A 6,461-nucleotide genomic window follows, 5' to 3' on the forward strand; every position below is an offset into this window, starting at 1 on the left:
ATGCGCAAAAAGCAAATGCGAATTCATGCCCGTTTCCATTCCTTATTGTTTTGTGATTATTGGGAGAGGAGGAGTGCGCCGTGAGATTACGTCATAAGAGAGCGTGAATGTATCATGACAACCGTTGACACTCAGCTGACACTCAACAACATCATGGACAATTTACGTACTTCCCGGACTATAGACGCACCTGTATAAGCCGTACCAGCTACATTTTAAAAGAAAATACTGTACATATAGGCCGCACTTGAATATAAGCCTCAGGTTTCCATGTTGTTACATGAGATATTTACACAGAAAGACAGTAGGGAACTGTGAAAGTCCGCTCGCTTTTCCGCTGTTTTGGTGGGTATCCGCGGGTCATTCCGACATACCGCCACACCGACATTGACGTCTAATTGTCGTAATGGCGGCACTTCCATTAATTGAAAACGTCCCACCACTCCGACAATTTTTGTTTCCATTGTCGGAATGGCAGTACTTTACTTTTTTGGAAACGTTCCGCCATTCCGACATATAAGGTCATTAATGTAGGCTATGTGTAGGTTAATAACTATGATCACCGCCTCCGCCCATCTCTCTCCTCTAACAGCACTTTGACTCTGGTCAACGCCCTTGTCACATCCCATCTCGATTATAAAATGCATTATTATTATTATTATTATTATTGGCGCTGTGCTACTTAGTTTGCAGCTGTGGTCGAGAGAGCTAGAGAGTTAATGGAGAGAGGGACCGCTACGCCGGTGAATCAGATCAGTGATGTTGTTTTTTTATTGTATCACAGTGGTTACAGTACGTTCAACAGAATCAGTGGTTCTCACGGGGCTCCTGGACCCCTGCATATTTTTGATCTCTCCTGTAGCCTGGCCGGGTCTGGCTCCAAGTTTAATTATAGACAATTTGATCTGCAGACGCACAGAGGCATGCGTAAAACACATATTTTGACCTACTTCGTGCTGTTGCTATTTTTTTTAAAGTTACCTTTCGTTTGCTTTGGATTTTTGTGCGTATTATGAAGCTGTCCTGGTCCATGTTTGTAAGCCTTTTTACCAGGAGTAAATTCCCAAAAGTTGCAACAACTTGTAGTGATCCACTGGGTTTTGCCTGGCCAGCTGGGGTAGTTGATTTGCAGGTTTTTTTCATTGTGTATTAGGCCAGGGAAATGATCAATTATCCTTGTGGTTTGCGCACTGGGACGTGCGGACCTTTAATGAATGAATGAATGTTTCTTTTTTGCTGTAAGTTGTGTGCGTAATGCGTAAAAGTGCATTAGTGGGACCGAGGGTTTAAATGGAGAAGTGACGTGGTGAGAGGAGAGGAGAGGCGGCATAGTGGATTATTTTTCCTGGTGGATTACCCTGTGGATCATAAAGGCCCGTTTGGACACCTCACAGCCCGTTTTCAGCCAAGCGGGACGAGGGAGAGGACTGGTGGTCACCTCGGCGGAGCCGCGGCGTCTCTCCCGTGTGGACAGTAGGACAAACAAACTCTCTCTCACTCACCCTCACCACGCACCAACACACACACACACACACACACATTGACTGTGAGCTCGCGCACCCCCGCACACACACATACACGCCGGCACGGACAGTGACAGTGCGCTCGCGCACCCACACACACACTCATTCCCACTCGGACTTAATGGACAGTGGGGGGGGGGCTTTCGGGTTTTGTTGATCTGTGTGTAATTGTTTATTATGCCGCCTGTGATGGGTGCGTTTTGAGTTCAGTGAAATACAGAGACTCAAGCCGTTTCTCAATACCCAGTACGCCAAGTTCGAACTTGTGAACTCCGGGAGTCTGGACTTGTGGAGTTCAGTTGGAAGAACGAACTCCCGGGGGACGGGAGAACGGGAGGACGGTCTTTCTGAAATTGGAACAGGAACGTACTTGATGACGTCATCGTCTTCGCTCGTTTCGGCACTTCAACTTCCGGTTATTTTCACTGATTAAAAAAAAAATAAACACAATAAAAAACAACTCGGTTTCATTTGTATATTTTATTATAGAGTATGTGCGGATATAATATAGTATTCTCTTTTTATACAAATATGAATATAAAATTTCAGAAAATTGCCTATATAAAGGGAGAGTGGCGGGAAAATATTGTGGGTTTTATTGTTGTAGTGGACAGAGCAGTGACGCAGCGGAAATTGGATAGCTTATCATCTATTTATTTAGTTCTTTAGACTGTTATTGTTATTGTTGTTGTGTTAGTTGTCAAATTGACGACATATGGCACAGTTGGCCGCTACTTTCATCGCCGGGGCGATGTACGCCGAAGCGGAAGAGGAAGCGGACCGCTTGAGGAGGAGCATCCGCCGGAGGAGAGCCGCCATTCGGCGACGGTCAAGGAGGAGGCGTGTCATCCTGCCGTATCTCTCTGGATTGGTTAGTTTGTGTAATATAATATTTTATTTAGTGCTAATTAAAAAAATAATTACATAATTTTTCTTTAATTGCTGTCATGTTGAACTACAACACCTATAGGTTTATTTACTTAACTATATAATGCATACAATTTCAAGTCTTAAAGGTTGTTTATTGTAAGCCTATGTAGGTCCCTGTACTTTTACTACTTAATAACCCTCAGCCCTACACACTTACCTGTCCTCTGTCTTAGCACTCAAACATGAAGATGTTGATATTCAGTCTGAAATATCTTGTACAGCTTTAGCAACTGAATATGGAGTTAAGCAAACTTCAGATAAATGTCTATAAATGATTGACATTTGTCATTCAATACAATTTAATAAATACATATTCAATAAATATTAAATACAAAACAATAATAAATAGATTAAATACAGAATTCATAATAAATAGATGATAAAAAAGGGAATTCATTATAATAAACGCATGATTAAAAACAGACTTAATAATAAATAGATGACTACAATATCATAATAAATAACTAATAAATTGAATATCTCCTCCTCAGGACTCGCAAGGCCCTGTGCGTATTTATGCACAGGTGAATGACCAGGTGCCTATCCTGGCCACTTTCTTCTCCGGGGCAGAGGTGAAGCCAGCGTTGAGGCTCTCCAGGGACAGCATCACCATGCTGCTCCAGATGTTGCCCCGGGAGAAGAGCCATGGATGGAGCCATGAGCTGGAGGTGCTGGTGACGGTCTACTGGCTCGCCTGTGGAGCGTCGTACCGGGTCACCTCCGACGTCTTCTCAGTACCGCTGGCCACTGTGTGCGGGATTGTGCACAGGGTTGTGGATGACATGATGACCATCCTGCCCAGAGTCATCCACTTCCCCAGGGCTGAGCAGATGGCTGAGGTGGGAGCTGCCTTCGCGCTGCTTGCCGGGCATGAGGCATTTCAGGCTGCTGCTGGTGCCATCGACGGGTGCCATATCCGAATTGTTCCTCCTGCAGAGCCACAAAAAAGGAGCTACATTAATAGAACGCTCTTCCCCTCCATAATCCTCCAGGGAATGTGTGATGCCAAAGGCTCTTTTCTTGACATTTATGTGGGTCAGCCAGGGTCAGTGCACGATGCACTGGTCCTCCGGAGGTCACCCTTCTACCACCAGGCCCTGTATCCACCAGCTGGGTACTTTCTGCTGGGAGATGGAGGGTACCCATGCCTGCAGCGCCCTGTGGCCCTAATGACGCCTTATCGCCAGCCTGTAGCAAGTAAGAAAACACACACCGACACACACACACAGACAATTTGGTGACTTTGAATTACATTATACATTTTCACATTTTACATTTAAATATTTCTTTCTAACCTTGAATAGCCCAAGTTGAAGCCCGCTACAACAGTCACCACGCGAGGGCCAGAAATGTCATTGAGCGGACCTTTGGGATCCTCAAGACGAGGTGGCGCTCAATTTTTCTGAGGGCCCTGGAGATCCGGCCGGTGTTCGCCCCAAAGGTGGTTGGTGCCTGCTGCATCCTCCACAACATCTGTGTGGCAGCCCATGACATCCTGGAGGAGGAGCAGGAGCAGGATGAGGATGAGGGAGAGATGGCGGAGGTCCCAGACGGCGGAGATGGTCCGGGCAATGGAGAGGGGGACGAAAGGGGCCTGTCCGGGAGGGAGGTCCGAGGACGTCTGGCTGCCCAGCTCTCTGCTCCTCGTGACCTGCCTGCATGTCTGGGTGAACATGACTACATCTAGAGAGTAAATATTCACTCTGGCTCTCTAGATGTAGTCATGTTCACCTGGGAGTGTGTAAATATGTAAATATGTTAGATGTCAATGTATATATTGTGTGAATCAGATTAATTTAAATTGTATAGGTGTAAATATGTAAACTATGTAAATATGTTTTATGTATTTTTTTCTGGATATCCCAAATTTAAATTGGCCCTAATCAATGAAATGAAATTACTGTAAATAACTATTGGTATTTTTTCTTTTCTCTTTTCAATGTAATCGGTTTTGTTTAATCTTTTTTTGGTTCATTCTAATATAAACACAACTGTAAATAATTGTATATATGTTGTCTATCCAATGTTCTTTTTGGATAAATGTAAATAATTACACACTACTATTTTGTTTTTGTTGTGAATATGTACAGTATCGCTTAAATAACAATCGTCTTAAACACATCCTAAACATTCAAAAAATTTAATAATACAAGAACAGAACACAAACAAAATAAAATATTACTACAACTAAAACTTATTCACAAGCTTCTCAAAGAGCGAGAGGTACCTCTCGGCCCTATCGGCTGCTGCTCTCTCCCTCTCCTCCTCCCTCACCATGGCCTCTCTCTCTCTCTCATCCTCTCTCTCTGCTCGTGTCTTTAAAAAGTCCAATATTTCACCCTCTCTCTTCCTCTTTCTTCCTGTGCTCCTCTCTCCTCTTACGTCCTCTCCTCCTGCCTCTTCCTCTGCAGAGGTAGAGGCCGGGGTGCTGCTGACCACGCCACCTGGCGTGGCACTGGCTACAACCAGGGGCGGGTTGATGGCATGCTGCCCCTGGAGTGCAGCGTCCATCAGGCTGTACCACTGCCAGGTGGCAGCGGTCACACTCCCGGCCTCTACCCCTTTGCCCGTTGGTGGGTCTTTTAACTCCTAGAAATAAGTTATTAATCATTACATTGTGACACTGAAAGTCTTTGGTTTAATTTATGACCTGAAAAATTCAAATTATGTAATTGTAAATTAAAAGAAAATAAAAAAAATCCAGAGCTTTCCATCACCATATTAAACGCAAATATATCAAAGGTACCTTATATTTGTCCTTCAAATTGTTCCATTTCTTTTTTGCCTGTTTGGCTGTGATGGGCAGGCCACAGATTTTAACAAAGTCCCTTGAAAAATACATAAATACATTTAATGGCATACTCCCTCCATAATATGGTTTAAGACCGGCAAAGTCGAACCCTTCCCCAGATACACAGGCAATGATGAATATATTATACTCACTCCCATCCCTCCCTCGCCGAGTTTTTCCTCCCCGTGAAGAGGGCCTCGTTTTCGGACCGCCATTTAATGAGGGCCCGGGTCTGGTCAGCTGTCCCTTGAAAGAAATTACGGTCGACAGATTTAATGCACAATACCATACGTTTTTACACTTCTGATGTGTTTAACTAGTCAAACTAATAGGGAACAACAGGGAGTATGAGCGGATAACGTTACACGTTTTGGTCGGTGACAAGTTCTTCATGTTAAATAAAATATAAAACTTAAATAAAACCCTCGCACACCAGACAGACCAATTAATCCGGTATCAAACACCCTAAAGTATTTAGTTTCAGACACTTACCCATTAAATGCAAAGTGAACGGTCACGTTTTACCACTTCAACGATACATAACCAGCGGGCGGCTGATTTCAGAGGGTCACGCCGGGACACAGCTGTAATCAGCGGGGTAGCAGTAATGCTAACCACCCGGGCCAATGGGCTAGCAGCTAGCGGAGTACGATAGCTGTTAGCACAGTTAGCGGGTGGCTATCACCAAAAACTTCGAAGCAAAAACTACGTGCGGTAGTAATGAATCGACCACAGCACTACTTTGCTCTTATAACAATTATATTCTCGTACAAAAAATAACACTTACATTTCGTGACCCTAAATCAATAATAATTTCTAAACGTTTAAAACTTGTAACTTACAGTTGTGAGTCCGCTCCTCTGCCATTGTTATCCCGAAATGCATTCTGGGATACGTAACTTCCAAAAGTCCACGCAAGTCTCCACCGATGCATCCTCGATGAAATGGGCGGGGCAAGAACACATCCGGGGTATTCGACCGTACTTGGCCAGATGCGAACTTTGAATTGGAACAGTACTTGGTCCGGCGCTGATGACGTTTTTCAAGTCCACAAGAACAGAAGTACGGAGAAGAACGCATATTGAGAAACGGCTCCTGTCTGCGCTCTGCTGCGTAATTACGCACAACCATGTGTGTATTCCTCTATCAGCATGTCTTAAAGCCTCTGGAAACCCAAATCCACAAAAGCCTCCTAACTATGTATTTTTGGGTCTTAT

At 44.2% G+C, this 6,461-nt stretch overlaps 1 long non-coding RNA gene across 2 annotated transcripts; it reads right to left on the reverse strand.

The window, feature by feature from the left end:
- Positions 1 to 2,885: 2,885 nt before the first annotated feature.
- On the reverse strand, positions 2,886 to 6,144 carry LOC146988147 (uncharacterized). 2 transcript variants are annotated; one of them, XR_015035756.1, is made up of 6 exons: positions 6,087 to 6,144; positions 5,397 to 5,490; positions 5,200 to 5,281; positions 3,749 to 4,184; positions 3,479 to 3,641; positions 2,886 to 3,383 (listed from the first exon to the last, which is right to left on the reverse strand). It is a non-coding gene; the product is annotated as an uncharacterized LOC146988147 (long non-coding RNA). The 2 variants fall into 2 exon arrangements; XR_015035755.1 differs by having other exon boundaries at positions 2,886 to 3,641.
- Between the last annotated feature and the right edge of the window lie 317 nt (positions 6,145 to 6,461).

The sequence above is a fragment of the Trachurus japonicus genome, chromosome 4 (genome assembly GCF_045865225.1).
Source record: "Trachurus japonicus isolate A0001 chromosome 4, Traja_1.0".
In the NCBI taxonomy this organism is placed as follows: domain Eukaryota; kingdom Metazoa; phylum Chordata; class Actinopteri; order Carangiformes; family Carangidae; genus Trachurus; species Trachurus japonicus.